Source organism: Electrona antarctica (assembly GCF_951216825.1).
Source record: "Electrona antarctica genome assembly, chromosome: 18".
NCBI classification, from domain to species: domain Eukaryota; kingdom Metazoa; phylum Chordata; class Actinopteri; order Myctophiformes; family Myctophidae; genus Electrona; species Electrona antarctica.
In genome coordinates this window covers 36,441,924-36,463,823 of record NC_136799.1, presented here as the reverse complement: position 1 = coordinate 36,463,823, position 21,900 = coordinate 36,441,924, and the positions used below count along the sequence as shown (strand labels likewise).

The following is a 21,900-nucleotide window of genomic DNA, read 5'->3' as shown; positions in this document are numbered from 1 at the left end:
AACTTACATTTGGTAAAAACAAAATGACAATCTACATTAAACTATAGTCCATATGAATCACCATTATAAGAAAAAGACATGCATTATACAAGCGAGTGCATAAAAGTCCACGTACCGAGTGTGAGCAGCCTATAATAAGATATGATATTCTGAGGTATTTCTTCATGTGCCGTGATTTTTGTACTTTTTCTGTTTTGTATGCGTCTATGGAGTTAACATTACTCTAATAGACCCCCAGGTGTGGTTATAATCCCTGAGGGACTCAGGCGCTCAACCATATGGGCTTAATGGACAATATTGTGAAAGGTACTTGAGTTCCACCACTGCTTTTATAAAAGGGTTAATACAGGAAACAAAAATATATATACTAGTTTTAGTCATAATTTTACTCAGACATTTTTGATTTGATTTTGTCTACAAACATTTTGACGGGCCTTGATGTCGTAATGGCGTGTTTTATTTTTGCATGCTGACAATAGCAAATCCACAACGCGTTGCAGCGCAACGTATTGTGAGCTTGTAGATCTGCTATTTTCAGAGCGCAACACCCGAGCACAACCAAATATAAAATGACTTATTTTAGTTCTACTGGAACTCTTCTCTACTAGTCCCTCCCTAACATTAGTTTAGTTTTTATTTATTGACAAAATGGTCAATATATTTAGCCTTAGTCATCATACAGTAGCTCAGTTCCTATTTTCGTTTTTCTCAGTGAAAAGAAAAGGTAGTCGACAAACATTTTTCGTCATACTTTTAGTCGACAGAAAACAGTTTTACTGATAACAGGATAAGCGTGGTGCTGAGATGTGACCTTGGAGGTTCACCTGATGACCAGTCAGTGTGTTTTGGGTGCCAGTGGAATGCGAGATCATTCCTGCAGCTCAGAGTTAAGAACACTGGGGTCAGAATGCAGTGCGCCGACGTGAAGAGTGAGAGCTACAGGCCCGTAGGTGTCCAGCGTTTAGCCGAGCGGAGTGCAGCCAGGCACGACCTCTGGACCAAAGGTCATCCAGGTGCAGACGGTCTGCTTGCGGCGTGCAAGCCAGGGACCGTGTCAACACAACTCCACCCAAAACATTGATTCTCTGAGCTGGCAGCCTGTTGTTGCATTACAATCCTGGTGCTCGAAATAATGAACCCGGGGTGGAGGCTGGGATTGGGGGTGGGGGGTCCCACAGGGTCTAGTTTCAGAAACCTACACTAATCTGATGCTATTCTTGAGGGAGATCACCTGTGGAGGCTGGAATGAACGGAATGCAGCGTGTATTGGGGTCTAAGAGTTTTATCGCCAGTGAGGGACAAAGTACTCAACCTCTCGAGTATCCTCCTGGTCAAATATTCACACACACACACACACACACACACACACACACACACACACACACACACACACACACACACACACACACACACACACACACACACACACACACACACACACACACACACACACACACACACACACACACACACACACACACAGTTGAAGAAGACTAGACTGCTGTTGTTCTACTGATAAGTAGACGCACAGTCGAGGGAAGAGAGCCGGCCTTCTGAAACTCAATACGTTGTTGTGTAAACCATGGCAGAGAGAGGAGAGGCTTGAAAACAACTTCAGGCGTCAATATTTACTTTGAGTGATATCCGACACGGAGAGTAATATTTGGTTATGCTGTAGCACCAATTTCAATGCTCACATTTATTTGAATGGGGAAATTATCTTACTGATAAGAAGGGGGTGAGGTTTCAAAGATAGTTGCAGTTTAACAGTGTAAGGAGACAGTACTTTGTTTTGGCAGCTGGAACGAAAGAACCAATTTGTTCCAATAATATCAATTCATTACCCAATTGCATCAAAAATTTCCAAACTGAGCCACATTTTCAAGGGTCTAGAAGCTCTATTTTGGACGTAATTTTAGTGTAGGTGAAAATGACATCACACAACCTAATTCCTTTTTTTCAAAACTGCTGAAATGTTTTCCAAAATATCGACAAGCATGCAGATGGTTATTTCTTTCGTTGTGGCTATTTTTGTGCGACCCGTCGTACAAAGAGCTCAGAGGAGCAGTTCAACCTTGTCTCCATGTAATGTGCTCTATGTTGTGCACACTGCACAGCAGCATGGAAAGAATTAAAGGCCCAATTTCTAAGAAAGAAATTAGAATCACAGACATTTTTTCATGAATGAGGAGTGAGAGAGACCTCTGAATGTTGTGCGCCCAACGGTGGACAAGATAGTCATTTTTTAGGGATAGCGCAACAAAACGCCCATGGCCGCACCTCCAGGCGCAAATAACGGAGTCGGTATAATGAATAGTGGGTACCGCGGCCGTAAGATACCGTTTGGGGATAGCGCCAGCTGCCTTGTGTAATTAACGGGGCAGCGGGTAGATGGAAATGGTGGCATCTCAGAGGTGGTAGTAGCTCAGGAGGTAGAGCAGCCGATTGGTTCGATCCCGGGCTCCCCCAGAGGTAGTGTCGAAGTGTCCTTGAGCAAGACATTGAACCCCTAATTGCTCCCGATGTGCAGGTTGGTGCCTTGCATGGTTTCATCTGCCATCGGTGACGGTGTATGAATGTGTGTGTGAATGGGTGAATGTAATGCACAATATATGTACAGTGCTTTGTATAAAAGCATGATATAAATGCACCATTTACCATTTGTCTCATAATGAGCATTATTATTAGCGAGGACCAACTATATGAAGATGGGTGAAGTTGTCCTTTTAAAAGGGCAAAGTCACACCTATAGTTATGGGGTTGTTTGTTTTTTACCTAAGTGGTTATGTCTCAGCCCAGCATGCACAGCCATCCTTCTCCCTCTCCTTCTGACCCTGAACAGAATGTGTGTGCCCTTTGGTGACCTTTCTGCTGCTTTGCAGTGGTTTCTCCACTATTAGTGATAGCCATCTCTGGCCCTCCGTCCCCGAGACGAGACAGGAGATGATGTCCACACAGATGCCGTCGTTCCACGGAGGGATCCCGTCGAGCTACTCCAGACAAATTCACATTCCTCCGTCTCGTCTTACACCCCCCCAAATACTCGTTATCGATCAATCTGTAATGCTGAAAGTCCTCGCTTGTCTTGCCAGTTGTTCATACACGTATCTATGTACTGCCTCGCGTGTCCATGTTCAAAGGCCTCCAGAATGAAAGGATATACCTTAGACCACAGAGGGTTAGGCCAGAGGTCTTCAACAGGGGGCATCCGGCAGCACACCTAGGGGGTCCTCTGTGTTACTACAAGGGGGGTGTAATTTATATGTCTGAAACGTGAACATGAATCCATACATGTATACAACATATAGTGGTTCAGGGGTAGAGTGACCAGATGGTAACCGGGGGGACGGGCTCCCCCAGAGTTAGTGTCGAAGTGTCCTTGAGCAAGACTCTGAACCCCTAATTGCTCCCGATGTGCAGGTTGGTGCCTTGCATGGTTTCCTCCAGCATCGGTGTGTGAATGTGTGGGTGAATGTAATGCACAATTTCTGCAAAGCACCTTGGATAAAGGCGCTATATAAATGCACCATTTACATACGTATAACATGCTGTCCAGCTCCTTTGCAAAAAGTGGGGGTCCCTTCTTCACGTCGCTCTCAGCCAAGGGGGCCTTGGACCTGAAAAAAAGGTTGAAGACCCCCAGACAATTACTTTATGACCCAGCGCTATATAATCTGAGCAACAGGGACCAGAATGGCACCATGGATCTGCCACCACCACCTTTTAGGGACTTTTAAAAGCATGCTAAAAGACCCGTCTATTTACTGAGGACTCCTGGGTTCACTTGTTGTTACGATTGTTGCTTTATGTGAGTTGTATACTTGTGTTTGTTTAGTTCTACTGCCTCCCTTGTTGCGACCGACTCACACAGATTGACTGTTTTCAATGTTCTCTCTTTTCTCGGCCTGTGTGTGTGTGCGCGCGTGTGCGCGCGTGCGTGTCTGCGCGTGTGCACATGTGTGTGTGTGTGTGTGTGTGTGTGTGTGTGTGCATGTGTGTGCGTGTGTGTGTGTGTGTGTGCGTGTGTGCGTGTGTGTGGTGTGTGTGTCGTGTGGCGGGGGCATTTGAAATACATAACCTATGAACCTATGGATGGACCTCTACATGAACCCCCCTGCAGCACTCACACAGGCGCACGTGCAGACTTTACCGTCACATACTGTGTGTACACAGTATGTATGAGTTTAATAATAACCCCTATATTGTCTCTGTCGGGTGGAAACCTCATATCTCCAACGCTGTTACTTTTCAATTATTCAAATTCAAAAGCAGCAGAATCCAACAAAGCTCAAATCACGTGGCGGTTTCGAGCTTGCAGTTTTGCAACTTTTGATGCTTTTGTGTGACGCTGTAGTATGATCAAGTAGGCCTTAAATTCACGAAAAAAACAAACAGTTAAACCATGGAGATAAGAGGTTGATTACCGACAGCAACGATATAAACAAGGCCCCCCTGCTGTATTCGCTCTACACTATAAGTACATTACATATATCTTTGCAGAAGGTATAGGGATACTTAGGGTTCAAGTGCACAGTGTGCATATACAGTACTGCTATCCTAAGTGACTGTGAACTGCGTGGACCGCGCTTAACACAGTATAGTTCTCAAGTCAAGGACCCTCAAATTTGGGTTTATTTGGCCGCAGATCCCCCCCCCCCCCCATCTGAAAATGTTTTGTGCCAGGGACCCCCAAGATTTGTATGACAAAATTCAAAATTATCATTATATATAGGCCTATCATAATATACACTTTCAATATTTTTCAAGAAATGTTAAAAAAAATAGCAAGCTTGTACATCTACGATTTTTGAATAGCCAAAGTAAAACACATGGTGATTAAAATGATTGTGATGCTACATTAATACATTTTTCTGGGGACCCCCTGGAACCCCCCCCAAGGGCCCCTGACTTATAGCAGACCAAGCTGTCGTGAGGAGAACATTTGGAGAGTATAGAGCACGCATGTTTATGACATGCGGTTATGACATGTTTATTACAAATACAGTACATGTGCAAGTGCATAAAACATGTAGGAGCCTCTATTGACTGCAACTTAAGGAATGTGCCATTTAAAATGCACTGTTCAGTTGAGACACACGTCTGGAGCGTTCTTGAATGCATGGGGGCAATAAAACAAAATGTAGTAAGTACCCCACAGGCCTGCATGGCTTTCTAATGGGAATGCATCCTAACCAAAGCCAGGCATGTTGTTGAACGCAAAACTATACAGCCTCTCCTCGTCAGACAGACATTTGAAAAACGAGTGCTATACTGTACTTGTGCACAATTTTAAACTTGTGCTAATGGTCCCACAGGTTTTAATGTATACAAAGTGAATGCAACACATTGAAATATTTAAACTATTTATGACGGCAAAAGCACGTACAATTCTTATGGTTTTCATTAAGTTGGGATATAACGCATTGCTTTATTTCCGTTGAATTGTACATGCACCATTTTGTTCGACTTTTGCTTTGGCAAAGTAAATGTGGGTGTTTTCTCGTGCCAATAAAGCCCCATTGAATTGAACTGGACAAGGGAAGGATGCAAGAGACAGGAGAGAGGAGGGGTACTGTGAGAGGAGGGGTACTGACAGACACAACAGCACGTTTTACAGCAATGCTAAAGTGCTACAGCTCTTTAAAGGGGACGACCTCAGGAGACCCCCTGCTGAGGAGACAGGGGGTGCTACTGGCTGAGTGATGTGTCGGTCCCCCGCCCCTCCTCGCTATACATGCCTTTCCTCCAGTGTTGAACTCAATTTGTTGTACTTAAGTAAAAGTAGAAATACCGTTACGTGTAATGAGTACAAAACTATTGGCATCAATATGCTTAGAGTAGTGAAAGGAAGAGTGCACATTATGTTTTTAGAAAGTTTCCAAGATCTGTCAAGAGCCTGCAGAGCATCTGTGCTTGTTGAGTGCCTCCTTATTTATGGCCTTTAAAGGGGAAAACCACCCATTTTCAACATTTTAATATGTCATTAATATACCTTAGAGCTGTTGTGTGGACATAATAAAATAGTCCCCCCATTCTGTGTTTCCTAGAACTGTAAGTATGAAAAAAATCATTAACATGGTGAAACACATCTTGATGACATCATCAAGATGTGTTTCACCATGTTAGTTTTTTTTCAGACCTCTAGTTCTAGGAAACACAGAATGGGGGAACTATTTTATTATTTCCACACAACAGCTCTAAGGTATATTAATGACATAGTAAAATGTTGAAAATGAGTGGAATGCCCCTTTAAGGATAGTACAGTGAAGACATAGGACAGGAAACAGGGAGAGAGAGAGAGAGAGAGAGAGACAGGGAGTGACCCACGACTCGCTGTCATGCTGCATTAGAGCCATGATTATACAGTATGCGCCTTAACCACTAGGACTAGGCCATCAGCACCCCGCCCCCGCATGTTGAGAGCCTTTAAGGCCAATACATGCTCCTTCTGACATGGGAAAGGACAGTCGGGACACGTGGGGGTGAAGGAGTTCTGAGAACGTTCTGAGACCGTCTGCATCAGACGCTCTGAATGATGTCAATTCGTAGTTACTAGAGGTTTGGGGGACTGCGCGGCCCTCACATCTAGAATGGGTCACTGCTCCGATATGCCCATGTATGGAGATCTCTGTATCCGTCAGTCCTTGTCCCTTTGGAGCTCCCTGGTGTCATCATGCCCTTTCCCCATGTACTGTATGCCAGCGGTACTAGATTGCGATCTACCAGTAGACCACATGTCATGACATGGTCCTAAATATATTTAATTTAACATATAAATTAAACTTGTTCGCATTTGCCACTTGAATTAAGGTGACATGATTGATTGTACTGTACTTTGGAATCGATCAATCTGCTATCAGACGCCTACAACTCGTCCAAAATGCTGCTGCCCGCCTCCTTACCGGAAAGAAAAAGCGCGATCATATTACACCTGTCCTTGCTTCCCTACACTGGCTCCCAGTTCGCTTTAGAATAGATTTTAAATTATTATTGTTTGTCTTCAAAGCCCAAAATGGGCATGCCCCCCCTTACCTCTGCGAGCTCATCAAACCATACGTCCCAGCCAGACCTTTGAGGTCAGCTGACCAACTGCGTTTGATTGTGCCTGGAACCTCATGTGTCACTAGAGGTGACCGAGCCTTCTCTGTGGCCGGTCCCACACTGTGGAATGCCCTGCCCCTTCCCATTCGTTCTGCCCAGTCCCTGGGTGTTTTTAAATCTCTCCTAAAGACCCACTTTTTCTCCCTGGCTTTTAATGTTGCCTGAAAACGCGTACCCTTCTTATACCATGTCTGTTTATACTTCCGGTCTCACTTGTTGCTTTGTTTTTGTTTTGTTTTGTTTTGTTTTGTTTTGTTTTTCTTTTCTTTTCTTTACATGCTCTTGTTGTTGCTCTGTTCTTGTTTTACATGCTCTTGTTCAGCACTTTGGTTTGTCTTCGGTCAATGTAAATGTGCTATACAAATAAACTTTGATTTGATTTGATTTGATTTGATTGACATCTAAAAGGTCCTGTCAGCTCAAACCCACAATGCAATGTTTTCAAGAGTGTTGTAGAATTACAACTCCAATTCCATTTCCCTCTATTTTCCATTCCAAGTGTGCTTGTTTCATGTCTTACTGTATGTAACTATTCCAAATCCCCCTCAGGTAAAATTTTAAACAAATCTCAGCAACGGGATCATAATGTTTTTGGTGGGTAGATCTCGTTTAACTGGTCATTTTGAAAGTGTCTCTCAAGTAAAACAAAGTGTGGGCACCCCTGCTGTATGCCGTCGGAACCAACACACCAGCACGAGGACGTCCCACACTAACACACGTGGATGTACTCAAGAACGACGCAGGAGTGCCAAGTACCGTCTGTCCATCCGTCACCCACCCATGCCTCCATATATGGTCGTGCCTCGTGACATCACGTCTCCATAATAGTCACGCCTCGTGATATCATGTGACATCATAAAGTCCCTTAGATCTCCATATATGGTGACACGTCACGCCACCCTATATGGCCATCTCCATATATGAAGATCAGGACACTGACCTCATCTAACCCTGGATAACCATACATGAGACTGAATCATTACCTAGATCTGCATATATGGAGCCGGCCAGCAACTCCACATCTGACCTCAAACCCTTAGATCTCCATATCTGGAGCTGAACTGTTCCGACATTCCATATGTTGATCCTACCCAAGGGGCCAGTGAGGCTATTCAACGTTGAAGCTCTCCTCCCTAGTGGTAGGAGGAGGGACTACAGGCGGACCCGTGGATTCATGACCGGGAAACCCCGTGCAGCTGGGCTTTAACATTGAGCGCTCGGTTGCACTTCCGCATTTGACCACCAAAATTTGGTGGTCAAATGCGGAAGTAGACGTTCTGAGACGGTACTTCCGGCAGTCTTCCGGGTGCTTCAAAACGCCACTGAGCAACTTCCACTGACATGAATAGCTGGGGGGGCGGAGCTTCGCGCCAGTTCAGTCTCTATCCTTTTATATACTCTATGATCCTACCCCACCCGTCCTTCCTGTTCAGACATTCCATATGTTGATATGACCTCATCAAACTCTGTACACTCCATATATGGCCAGTACATAATTCATTCCATATGTTGATCTGACCCCGCCATGCCAAAGCGCCAGCGCTCGCCCAGCAGTCTGCCGTCACCAAGGCGGATGCGTGGCCGCGACCCGCTTCTCGCCCTCAGGGCGTCTTACTGGTGGTTAAGTCTGAGTCATATAGTGACATGCAGTGTGACCGCGTGGTCCGCCCATCCACTGGCCGGGCCGGTCGCCCCCAATTTTAATAATAGGATACATTTCTGTAGAGGGAGGGGACCCTCTACAGAAAGATTGGACAGCAGTAGACATCTCAATTTAACATAGATTAAAATTGAGTTTGCCACAATGTTTAGATGCCCACACTTCCGGTTACTGATGGAAGTCAAGGCTGATCGAACACTGCAATCTAATGCTGAATTATACACCTTGTCGCACGCTGAAAACTGCAGACCTACAAGCTCACAATGCGACACATTGTCAACTTGTAGATCTTATATTTTCAAAAGATTTTTATACATCCGATAATTTCAAATGGGGCATTCTGCATAATGAGTACTTTAAGTACATTTTCATGCCAACACTTTTGTACTTTTGCTCGAGTAGATTTTGAATTCCGGACTTCTACTTGTAACGGAGTATTTCTACATTGCAGTATTGATACTTTTACTTAAGTAACAAATGTGAGTATATTTAATCCACCACTGCCTGCTGACCAGCTATGACACAAATTGTTGCCCGAAGCACCACAGCTGTATTCAAATGACAGTGGAAACACTGCTTTCCAAGGATGTTGAGGACATGACTGGAAGCCACTCAAGGACGGAAGGATCTGTAACGGCACAATTCAGGACGTTTATGGGAAATTGTTTCTGATCGTTTTGGAAATGAGTTGTTTTAGCGAGATAGGATCACTGTCTGCAGTCGCGAGAGGCAACGAGGTGCCAAAACGTGGTGAATACCAGAATAATGACAAGACTTCTACACAGTTATCCTCAGCAGTGGTGGACATTTACTTATAAATATTGTACTTCAGTACTTCTGCCCTGCGGTCCCTTTGCTTAATGTTTCATGTGAAGGACCCCCCCAAATGATGCATTTGGTCGAGGGGACCCACATCTCAAAAACTAGGTGAACTTAGTTAGGTGAACTTAGTTTTTCAAGAAAGACTGACTGTTAACATTCTTATTTGCTTATTTTCAGATTGGATTTGTGTATTCCGATTCGCCGACCTATCTGTACCGTACAATATACTCTAGGTGTAGGCAAGGCTTAATGTGACACATTGTGAGCTTCAATTGTAGATCTGTTATTTTCGAGTGTCCAGACTGAGACACTCGGAACAAGTTAGAACCACATCTGTGGTTCACATCTGATTACCGTTGATAAGGGGGAAAAAAACTATTTCCACTTTCCATGTGTTCCATTTGTTTCGCTGTTCAGACTTGATAACAATGTTTGTTTTGTCTGTGTTTGTTTTACATCACCATTACATCACCTAATCATTGCAACATGAGTTAGACTTTAATATATTAGCGCCCCTCACTTCACACGGGTGTGATTTTTAATTATTCAAAAGCTCTTGGTAATGCTTGTCATTGGTTAAAAAAAATCACACCCGTGTGAACTGAGTGGTGCAGTGACGTCACACACTAACCATAGCAACCGTGCTCATCTGTACGTGGCCCCACGTACAGGTACACACATACACGGGTACAAACAAAGCTGGTTGTTGGAGTGGTTTGCACCACTCAAAAAGTTGAACAGTGACAGCGACAATATGGTACTGCATCACATGCTGATCATTTCACACAGCAGCCTCATGCAGAGGAAAACACCACATGCTCTATTTGCGTCCATATAAACCCCTTATCCCTAAACTACTTTGCCTTTTTTCACACTGAGCTTGTATTATCCGCTATTCTTTGAATAGTCAAAATATAAAATATGCTTAAAATGTTTGTGATCTATACTTGGGACTCTAGTATAGTTGGGGTTATCAGTCCACCGGTGGATGTGTGTCCCCGCTATGGACCTGTCCCCGCTATGGACCTGTCCCCGCTATGGACCTGTCCCCTCTGCAGAGCTCACGGCTGGGCTGCTGTACACACTGGGTTCAGGGCCAGTTCACAACAAAAAGCGTGGGCCGCTCATATTACAGGGTCATCCACTTCAGTCACATACCTACCGTACCTCAGCTTGTCTCGGCCACAGCAGAGACCCGAGGGCCCAGTGCTGTGCCAAGAAAGAGAGGAATTCTATTGACTATATACCTACAGCATACTGTATGTGTCCTCCAGGTTCAGGCAGAAAGAATTTAACCTGTGATTCATTTGGTTGTACAGAGGCGTGGCGTGTGTCACTTGGCGACAAGATCAGTACTACAATGGATTATACAGTGAATTGAACTTTTTATATTTTCTGATGTATAGCATGCCAACAGGAATGCCTCCTTGTCAAGTTACTGTGGGAGAAAGACCACGCATTCCACGTTTTCTGCATTGTGTATAGAAAGTGGATAATGCGCTCAGGTAGCACAAAGGACAAAGTACCGTACCCGTCTGGGTTAGGAGTTTGAGCGCCCAAACGTCTACACAACCACAATTGGCCGTGCTAATAATTCCTATATGCGCTTTGGTGACACCTGCCAGTGTTGAACGGGAGGAGTAGGACGGAGGACATGCCACGTCCTCCCAGTGGGGGCTCCTCACTGGCAGGTGAGCCAGTAAGGGTACAACAGTACGTCCTCCCAGTGGGGGCTCCTCACTGACAGGTGAGCCAGTAAGGGTACAACAGTACGTCCTCCCAGTGGGGGCTCCTCACTGGCAGGTGAGCCAGTAAGGGTACAACAGTACGTCCTCCCAGTGGGGGCTCCTCACTGGCAGGTGAGCCAGTAAGGGTACAACGGTACGTCCTCCCAGTGGGGGCTCCTCACTGGCAGGTGAGCCAGTAAGGGTACAACGGTACGTCCTCCCAGTGGGGGCTCCTCACTGGCAGGTGAGCCAGTAAGGGTACAACGGTACGTCCTCCCAGTGGGGGCTCCTCACTGACAGGTGAGCCAGTAAGGGTACAACGGTACGTCCTCCCAGTGGGGGCTCCTCACTGGCAGGTGAGCCAGTAAGGGTACAACAGTACGTCCTCCCAGTGGGGGCTCCTCACTGGCAGGTGAGCCAGTAAGGGTACAACGGTACATCCTCCCAGTGGGGGCTCCTCACTGGCAAGTGAGCCAGTAAGGGTACAACAGTACGTCCTCCCAGTGGGGGCTCCTCACTGGCAGGTGAGCCAGTAAGGGTACAACAGTATGTCCTCCCAGTGGGGGCTCCTCACTGGCAGGTGAGCCAGTAAGGGTACAACAGTACAAAGTAAAATCCGGGGACCCCCAGAGGTCCGGTCAGGTTCCAGGAGGTCCCCAGCAAAATAATAAATGTATCCACTTTATCAATTTATATTAAGTTTTTTGTTAAAATAATTATATAGATGTATCGGAAAGTTTGAAAATATTTGAATACTTTTCTAACATAAATCTTCTATTCATGGCGGTCCCTGGCACAAAACATTTTCCGATGGTTTGAGAACCACTGATTTACTGGATTTACACACAAGATCCAAGCCTACCGTATTTGATTGATGATGTTGGCCTGAACACGTCATGGGGAGTGTCTTACTGGGGTTATCCTGACTTACTGTAAACTCTGATTGTCCCTCCTCTGCACTGCAGTTGTTCTAGGAACACAGCCAATGAGGTGGCAGGATGCTATCAATTGATCTAGGAACACAGCCAATGGGTTGGCAGGATGCTACAGTAGCCTATCTATTGCCGAGTGCATTAATCCAGCTGGTCCCGTCCATGGTACAGTAGCACGGCAAAACACCCACTTAGTCACACAATATCATCGCCGTCAGTGGAAACCTGTCCAAACCTGTTCATTTTTACATTTTTAAATTTGTGATTTATTAGTTTTTTTGGAATTAAAATGGCCTACAAGCTCACAGATCCACTATGTTGTATGGGGAAAAGTAGGGCATTCATTTATGGGAAAAGCATGAAAAAGTTGAAATATGGAGATACGAGGTCTATTTGAACACAACAAAGATTCACTGGCCTCCCAGCATGCTCACTTACAGTAAGCCCGTCCAAATGTGCAGAATGCCACAGCATGCTGGTCTGTTGGCTGGTCTTCTCTTCAACCAGCAAAAATGTTCACATCTCCCCCCTTGTCTGCGCCCTGTTGCTGCCCACATCAAGTACAAATCTCTGACGTTGGCCTTCAAGGCAACCAATTTGGTTGCCTTGAAGGCCAACGTCAGAGATATATTTGGTTGAACCAAAGGCATGGCATCCTCAGATCAGCTCACAGGAAAGCCACCTGGAACAACGCTACACACGTCGTTTTCTTAGGCTTGTTTTAAAGATAATGTTATTTAAAGATATATGCTAGCTTCATTGTTTACCTGCAATCCTTTCAATGTAGCCTACAGAATGTTATTTAGATTGCATGTTGTTTAAACAGATGCTAGGTTCTTATTGGTTTATTGCCTGGTGTCCTAGTTTTTTATTCTCTCTGCATTCCATGTATGTGATTAATTATTTACCTTGTAAGTCACTCTGGATAGAGCGTCTGCTCTAAAAACCTAAAATGTAAATTGCAAATAGTTGTGTCGAGGGCCTGGAATAACTTGGGTTGTGTCCACGTGGCTCAGCTCCAACACAGGAAAATATTAGCAGTGAACGGCTGGAAATCAGAGGTGAGAGAGAGGGGATTCCTTGGCAAGGAGACATTTCCCTGGTAGCTGTGTGTGTGTGTGTGTGTGTGTGTGTGTGTGTGTGTGTGTGTGTGTGTGTGTGTGTGTGTGTGTGTGTGAGAGAGAGAGAGACTGTGTGTGTGTGTGTGTGTGTGTGTGTGTGTGTGTGTGTGTGTGTGTGTGTGTGTGTGGACATGTCAGGTCTTGGAACAGGGAGAAGCTGCGATGATGACGCACATTGATGTCTCAGATCTGTTTCCAATAAGTCTATTGTACACATAAATCTCTGCGAAGAAGTAAATCACGCAGATCTCTCTCCACCAATACCTGGCTCCTAATGTGCGACCTTCATGCCCCATTTACACTTCATCGCAGGACGGTGTCGCGCGCCACAAGCTCACAAAGTCAAGTGAGCTCGTAGGTCTGCGAATTCTGGCCATACATTTGGCTACAACGCTGCAATGGAATCAATGATCAAGCATGGGGAAGGATCTCTGCTCATCCAACCCTGCCTTTTGTGTCAAACAATTTTGAGAGACTGACCTTTTTAGTATGTTCCACCATTTTTCCGATGCTCTCCAGCAAGCCAGACTAAACACCATACACCAGAACCGCATGCACTCTAGGTAGTTCAGAAAAATGTCACTATGTGACATTTTGTTGACTAAGACTAATGGCCTCATTTCCATCAGTGCTAAACCCCCGTATCCCTAAACTTCTTTGCCTTTTTTACTATTTGAATAGTACTAAAATTGAATAGTTCATGGTGAAAATAGGGCCCTAAGACTAAAAGACTATTTGAAATGTAAATGACTAAATGACTAAATAAGGACTCAAACTAAATGGTATGTTATTCAAAATACTAAAGTCCTATTCATACTCTGATGAAACAGTGGTTAGATGTCATGTTCCTATTCATACTCCAGTTTCAGGTGATAGGATGACCACTGAAACAGTGGTTAGATGTCATGTTGTAGTTTCAGGTGATAGGATGACCACTGAAACAGTGGTTAGATGTCATGTTGTAGTTTTAGGTGATAGGATGACCACTGAAACAGTGGTTATATGTCATGTTGTAGTTTTAGGTGATAGGATGACCACTGAAACAGTGGTTAGATGTCATGTTGTAGTTTTAGGTGATAGGATGACCTCTGAAACAGTGGTTAGATGTCATGTTGTAGTTTTCCCAATCCCAACCACCTTATCACCTAAAACTGGAGTATGAATTGAATAGGCCTTAAGAAGACTAAGACTACATCAGAATTTGCTGTCAAAATTAACACATCAACATCAACATTTATTTCTTGTCATTTGATATACTAAAATTAAAATGAGACATGTTTTATATTACATTACCATTACATCTGTGTGTGTCAAACCAAACACTTATTTGACTAAAGACTAAGACTAGACTAAGACTAAAGTGTTTTGATTCCATTTACTGTTGTACCCTTGGCTCACCTGCCAGTGAGGAGCCCCCACTGGGAGGACGTACTGTTCCCTACTCCTCCATTTCAAATGACTAAAATAGGACAAAAACAATTGTCTGTCGATTCAACTTGAAAACACAAAAGCCTCCGACATCATTGTCTGACTCCCGAGCGAACCCACAAATCGTTCTCAGGCATTTAGCTGTTACTGATAAGCGTAAACAGTAAAGTAAACTAAAGATGACTTCTTGAAAAGGTATGACGCAGCAGGACCCAGACAACTAATGCACTCCAGGTGATTATTCAAGCATAATCATCATGCAGGCTTTGTATATGCGATAGAAGAACGTGTTTTTTTGGATGAGGTATACTAAATACTGAATAACTGAGTGATATCATCTCTTACAAACAATATGAGTCTTTGTGAGCAGACGTTATGCATGCACACGTTTTCTGAATTGATTTCAAGCTTCAGTTCATTTGGACATAATCTGTTCAGTATTGCACGGTTCATTTTAGTTTCAGGATTTTTGTATAAAGCCATGCAATATTGTTAAGTCTATTGTCAACTATATTATGGGCCCTGATGACGGCTCTGTCGGCGAAACGTGTTTGTCAGCTGTAGCTATTTTAGTTCGTTCTTTTGTGGCTTCTGCCTTTATTTTATATTTTTTATGGAGGGATAGACAGTAAGTAGGCTGACAGGAAATGGGTAGAGAGATGGGTGGGTGACATGTAGTAAAGGCCGTCGGGATCGGGAGTCGAACCCGCGGCACACTGCCAGACTGGATTACCAGCCAAGGTGCCTGGACCGCTGAGCCACGGCCCAGGCCAGCTGTAGCTATTTTTGAGTGGTGTAAACCACTCCTACGACTGGCTTTGTTAGTTTACGTGTCTGTCTGTCTGTCTGTGCCAAAAAAATGAGCATGGTTGCTACGGTCACCCAGTTCACACGGGTGTGATTTCATTACGTCAGACATTACGTCAGACCACAGCTGATCAGTCTATATAAGACTTTACACCACTCAGTTCACACGGGTGTGATTTTTAATCTTAATAGTTAATGTCTGTAATAAAGGCTTTTCAATGTTTTCAATGGAATAGTATGCCTTGGACACTTTTTAAGTTGTACCTACCTACCCATTTGCTCTCTACATAGGAATGGAACATAATCTGTGTTATATAGAGTGACTGTGTTGAAAAGGTTAAAAAAAAGTTATACAGAATGCGTGTGACATTTACATTTCAGTCAGTGTCGAGTCGGGAATGACATAATAAACCACTGCGACACATAGTCTAGCTGCGCATTATACATGTCTAGCAACACGTCAGGCAAAACCAGCCTTTTAAGAGGCCTGGGTGCTTTTGAAGTTTCGCGATTCAGCGATAAAACGGTCGGCTCAATTAGTAAAGAATTTCCATTCCCTTTCGTAATTAGGCAGAGAATTATAGTTCCCGATTGCATGGCATACAGGGCCTGCTTTGAAGTAAAGGGAGTGGCTGTCACTGTGCCGTTTTATCACCTCACTGTATGAAGGGCATCTTTTTCATGTTTAATTTAGACAGACCGTACAGTGCAATGTGCCTCAGTTCAACATGGAGAGCTCTGCTGGTGAAGTGGTGAACGAATACTGATCTGTAGCTTAAAAATCACACCTGTGTTAACTGAGCGGTGCAGGCTGCTCAACAACACCTCTGGCTAGCGGTATTGCAGCTGTTCGTACTCTAAACAGACAGACATACGCGCGGCCAGCCATTGGAGCAGTTAGGCAACGCAAAAGGCACATATCAAGGCACATTATTATTTAGTCTGTATTTGAGCCACGGACCATATTTGATTAGATTTAGCCTCTCAGACACCACCAAAGACTCCGGCGCTAGTTGCCAAGTGCTAGTTGCCTAGCGACTGGTAAGCTACTACTCACTTTCACTTCCCAAAAAAAAATCAGGAAGCAAAATCACCTTATAGCTAAAGTGAGCATCGTAACTTTAAAAGTCATTTAAAAGACATTTGACGAACCACAGAGGAAGCGAGCGTTGCCTAGCGACTGGTAAGCTACTACTCGGTAGATATTAGCGAGACCATTCTGAATCAATTAAAAAAAATCTTCAATCAAGCACGTCAATGGCAGGAATCGACATTAGGAAAAACCACGCCATTGGCAGGCATTAACACAGTAAAACAGTTTACAATGGAAAGGTTTTTCTCCGGTGTGGATACATACGTTAACGTTGGTGTGTCTTCAGGTTACCCATCTGACTGAAACTCTTATTACTCTTAACAGTTGGAAGGTTTTTCTCCCGTGTGGATACGTTGGTGTCTCTTCAGGTTACCCATCTGACTGAAACTCTCATTACTCTTAACAGTTGGAAGGTTTTTCTCCCGTGTGGATACGTTGGTGTCTCTTCAGGTTACCCATCTGACTGAAACTCTCACCACACTCTTTACAGTGAAAAGGTTTTTCTCCAGTGTGGATACGCTGGTGTCTCGTCAGGGTATTTAACACAGTAAAACTCTTGTCACATTGTTTACAATGGAAAGGTTTTTCTCCAGTGTGGATACGCTGGTGTGTCTTCAGGCCCCCAGACTGTCTGAAACTCTCACCACACTCTTTACAAAGGAAAGGTTTTTCTCCAGTGTGGATACGCTGGTGTGTCTTCAGGTTCTTTAACACAGTAAAACTCTTGTCACACTGTTTACAGATGAAAGGCCTCTCTCCTGTGTGGACACGATGGTGTGTCCTGAGATGCCCTGACTGACTGAAGCTCTTATCACAATGTTTGCAGTGATAAGGTTTTTCTCCAGTGTGCATACGCTGGTGTGTCTTCAGCTGATGTGACGCAACAAAACTCATGTCACACTGTTTACAACAGAAGGGTTTTTCTCCTTTGTGGATACGCAGGTGTGTCTTGAGGTAACTTAACACATTAAAACTCTTGCCACACTGTTTACAACAGAAGGGTTTTTCTCCTGTGTGGATACGCTGGTGTCTACTGAGGTCACGTAACCGACTAAGGGCCTGTACTCACGAGGACGATTTCGGTGTTTCTCGGGCAAGTAATTAGCCGATCTGCCCTTTTTGTCACACGGAGACGGCGTTTTGGGGGACTTTAACGGCTAATTTTGAAACTACCTTCCAGAGTGGGAAAGTTTGGAGACGCGACTTTCACGTCTCCGTGTGTACAGCGAATGCCGCCTAATTTGCTGAAACGGTGATGTCATAGTCCCCTCGCCCCCTCCAAACTAACTAGTGTTAATGGTTTATTTCACCATAACCACTTACATATAAGTATCACAGCTATTTTATATTTGCACATAATGTCTATAAATCTCTTCTCCAAAAATAGCCGATCTGCAGCCCGCATGCACGAGCTTGTAGAGGAGCTATTTTTGGAGAACAGATATAAATTATGGTGATTACCAATCCGGAAAGACAAGAAAAAAAACGGATCTTCTACATTATTGTTACTATTAAATGGTGTAGTGTAGAATAGATTAGTATATAGGCTATACAAGATAGGCAGCACAGCCACCGCACGTTCCTCTCAGGCAGGTCTGACTGCGCAGTGCACAGTGCAAAGCATGCATGGACCTCATCAAAGTGCTTCTCTTCTTGGGTGGAAATTAAACATTCTTTGTGTAACTTCAAAACGGCTTTGCATTGAGAGACCACAGGTAGGATAAACACATTGTTTACTGTCCATATTCCTCTATAAACGGCCTGTTTTCACTGTTTCCAATTGCTCTTTTTTATACTTTTGTAGGCTATAGCCTATGTGCAATGATTAGCTGTGCTGCCACTGCCAGCAGGTGTAATCAATCTATAAACGAGCAATTATCTGACATTCAGAGGTGTTGCGCACCAGCGAATATATATTCAATCTCCAAAGTCAAACTCATAAATTCACAATGTACCATGCCGCTCCTCGTTGTGAGCTGTATGATCATCTGAGAGAGAGAGAGAGAGAGAGAGAGAGAGAGAGCGCACCCGCGCTCTCTCTCTCTCTCTCTCTCTGAATGTGTGAATCACTTACTTTGTGCGTGCTGCTCGTTTTCAGAAGAATTAATCCAAGGTTTGTCATATTATGATTTTAAAGTAGGCATCAACTTTAGCTGGTAAATCAGTGTGTGCAGAGTGAGAAGCATCACTGCTCTGCAACCTCTGCTGATTAAATTGATATGACCTAGATAGCCTATGTCATATGCGCATCTGAGATAATTAGTTATTTGGCAACACCTGTGTGAAATACCAATAGTATAATTTATAAAATGCTTTCATATTGCCTTAGAATAAGCTTTTTCTTTATTTTTGGGTGGCCATCTACAGGCCGGCAATATATGTACTACAGCTGTATCTTGAAAACGAAGCAGTTTACCGGTCTCGTCTAGACCCGTACATAATTAACATAACCGCAATGTAGACGCAGTAAAGCTTTATATCGTTCACAAAACTTAGGCGGGGAACAGCCCGCGACGTCCTCGTGAGTACAGGCCCTCAAACACTTGTCACAGTGTTTACAGGAGAAAGGCCTCTCTCCCGTGTGAACATCCTGGTGCCTCTTCAGGTCACCTTTCTGACTAAAACTCTTTTCACACTCTTTACAGCTGAAAGGTTTTTCTCCAGTGTGGACACGCTGGTGTCTCTTCAGGTGACCTATCTGAATGAAGCTCTTATCACACTCTTTACAGCTGAAAGGTTTTTCTCCAGTGTGGACACGCTGGTGTCTCTTCAGGTGACCTATCTGAATGAAACTCTCACCACACTCTTTACAGCTGAAAGGTTTTTCTCCAGTGTGGACACGCTGGTGTCTCTTCAGGTGACCTATCTGAATGAAACTCTCACCACACTCTTTACAGTTGAAAGGTTTTTCTCCAGTGTGAATACGCTGGTGTGTCCTCAGATTGCTTAACCGATTGAAGCTCTTGTCACACTGTTTACAGATGTGAGTTTTCATTCCTGTATAAAGTCAGCTGACGTGTCTTTACTTCTACTGGTGGAGTCAACGTCTTGGTAAACCAATTTCTGTTTGTCTGTGTCTCCTTGTTCCTGGCTGGTAACAATGCTGGTGATTTGCTGACAGGATTCTGAGGGGATCGGTCCCTTTCTGGGCATTTAGCAGTAGAGGTCGTCGTGGCTCGATTTGTATGTACAACCAGAACGGTGGACCTTAGCCTGGGAAGATTGAGACTCCTTCCTGAATTGGATGGCTTGTAGGTTCTGTTGGGGAATGTAAAAATCTTCCTCTCTCCGTCTCTCTATTATCCTCTCTTCTGTCTCCTTATGGACAATTTATTTATCCTCTCTTTGACTCCCAATATGTTTTCTATCTCCTGCTCGCACAACACTGAGTAAAACACCTGGTCTCTGTTGAATGAAGTGGAATTCAAAAATCCTTTTTGTATAATTATAATACTGAGCAGAGTTCTGATCTGACCTCACGTACGAGTTAACCGGTTGCCGTGCATGCATGACTACACCGATGTGCGCATCATGCAGGCTGCCGTCTCTCCATATCTGGGCAAGAATGGAGTCATCAATATGATATCACCACCATGCCGCTCCGTTATTGTACATGCCTCTCTGTAGTTTAATTGAAATAATCTCTTCATTAGAAATTATGGCAAATTATGTCTTCCTATAACCATAATTTATTCTCGTTTACTGTTTATCAGACCTGCAGTCTGTACTTTGTGATATCTTTATTTCTATTTCGCGTATAGCTTTTTTTCCCTTTTTGGGCTTGACCCCGTCTTATAATAACTGCTTGCAGCTATATTTTTGATTGTTTCCACAAAAGCAAAGGAAAGAAGAGGGGGGAGCGGGGACAAAGGTGAAAATAAAATCACACCTGTGTGAACTGAGCGGTGCAGGCTGCTCAACAACACCTCTGGCTAGCGGTATTGCAGCTGTTCGTACTCAGACAGATATACACACGCAGCCAGCCATTGGACCAATTTGGCGTTTCTGGATCTTACAACATACACCCTCCTCCTCCAGGCAACCCAACCAAGGCTGTTCAGACCACGGCCAGTGTCCAAGTGGCATGCTACAGCCCCCACTGTCTCTTGCGAGACTGAGACAGAGTCAATAGGGAAGATGACTGATGAGATGTTGGTGACACTAAGAGTCTCCGGGTGCTGTGGGGCGTGTCCGGGCCTGGCTCCTCCTTCGTCTGACCAGAAGTGCAGAATCCTTCTGTGCGTTGAGTCGCCGTTGCCGCTGAACAGCACCCATCTCGGCCTCGGCACCACACAAGGCTGATTTGAAACGCTCTTTGCAGCATTTACTGCAGTCTGCAGCTTTTGGTTCCTCCTCATGCATGGAGGAAGTGGTTTGGGCTTATAATAACCCTCACCGTCCCAGATTGCCGTCTCTCCGGCCGTCCTCCGTCTCTCCACATGTCGCCACGCTCTTAGTGGTCGTCAAACCCAAACTATAGTAAAAATAGCAGATCTACAAGCTCGCAAAACGTTGCTTCGTGCCACGTTGCGTGCTTGTGGATCTGCTATTTTCACTACTTAAAGTTTTTTTATCTAATTTATCTAAAAATCTAATTTATTCGATGTATTTATTTATTTATTAAATACTTTTGGTTGGAATTGTTTTGAAAAATCATTTGAAATAATAATAATAATAATACTTTTTTTGAATGTAGTAAACAAAAACAAAAAAGGGGGATATTTACCCGCGACCCATACAAATTAGTCCGCGAGCCAAACATGGTCCCGACCCACTGTTTGGGAAACAGGAAATCTCTTTTGCCAAAAATAGCCGATCTGCTATTTTCACCGAACGCTCAGCCCAGAATAGCAAGGCTAGCGTTCATGTGGTTAACCACAAGCACTACTGTGACCTGGCACACATACACACACACACACACACACACACACACACACACACACACACGCGATCCAGATGAAACAAGCACCCTGGCGTGGAAGGTCAAGACATGCTGCCCCCTTGAACAATGACATGACTGAACACACCCCGATCCACCTCTTAAGTTCTCCTCTGCTGCACGGAAAACCTTTAAGTCACAGAATGTCAAAGAGAAGTGAGAAATCATGACTGCGGGCCTTTGTTCCGGAGACATTCTTGTGTCGTGCCCTTAGCTACTGCATTGGGCTTTGGGGGAAAGAGTGGCAGTTTTGTTGGCTGTAATTCTGAG

At 44.3% G+C, this 21,900-nt stretch overlaps 1 long non-coding RNA gene across 1 annotated transcript in view; it reads right to left on the bottom strand.

The window, feature by feature from the left end:
• The window catches only part of LOC306942754, a 67,527-nt gene that overhangs the window by 16,892 nt on the left and 28,735 nt on the right, over positions 1–21,900 (bottom strand). Inside the window, exon 4 of the long non-coding RNA XR_013792333.1 lies at positions 3,539–3,617. This is a non-coding gene — a long non-coding RNA (uncharacterized lncRNA). The remainder of the gene's footprint in view (positions 1–3,538; positions 3,618–21,900) is intronic.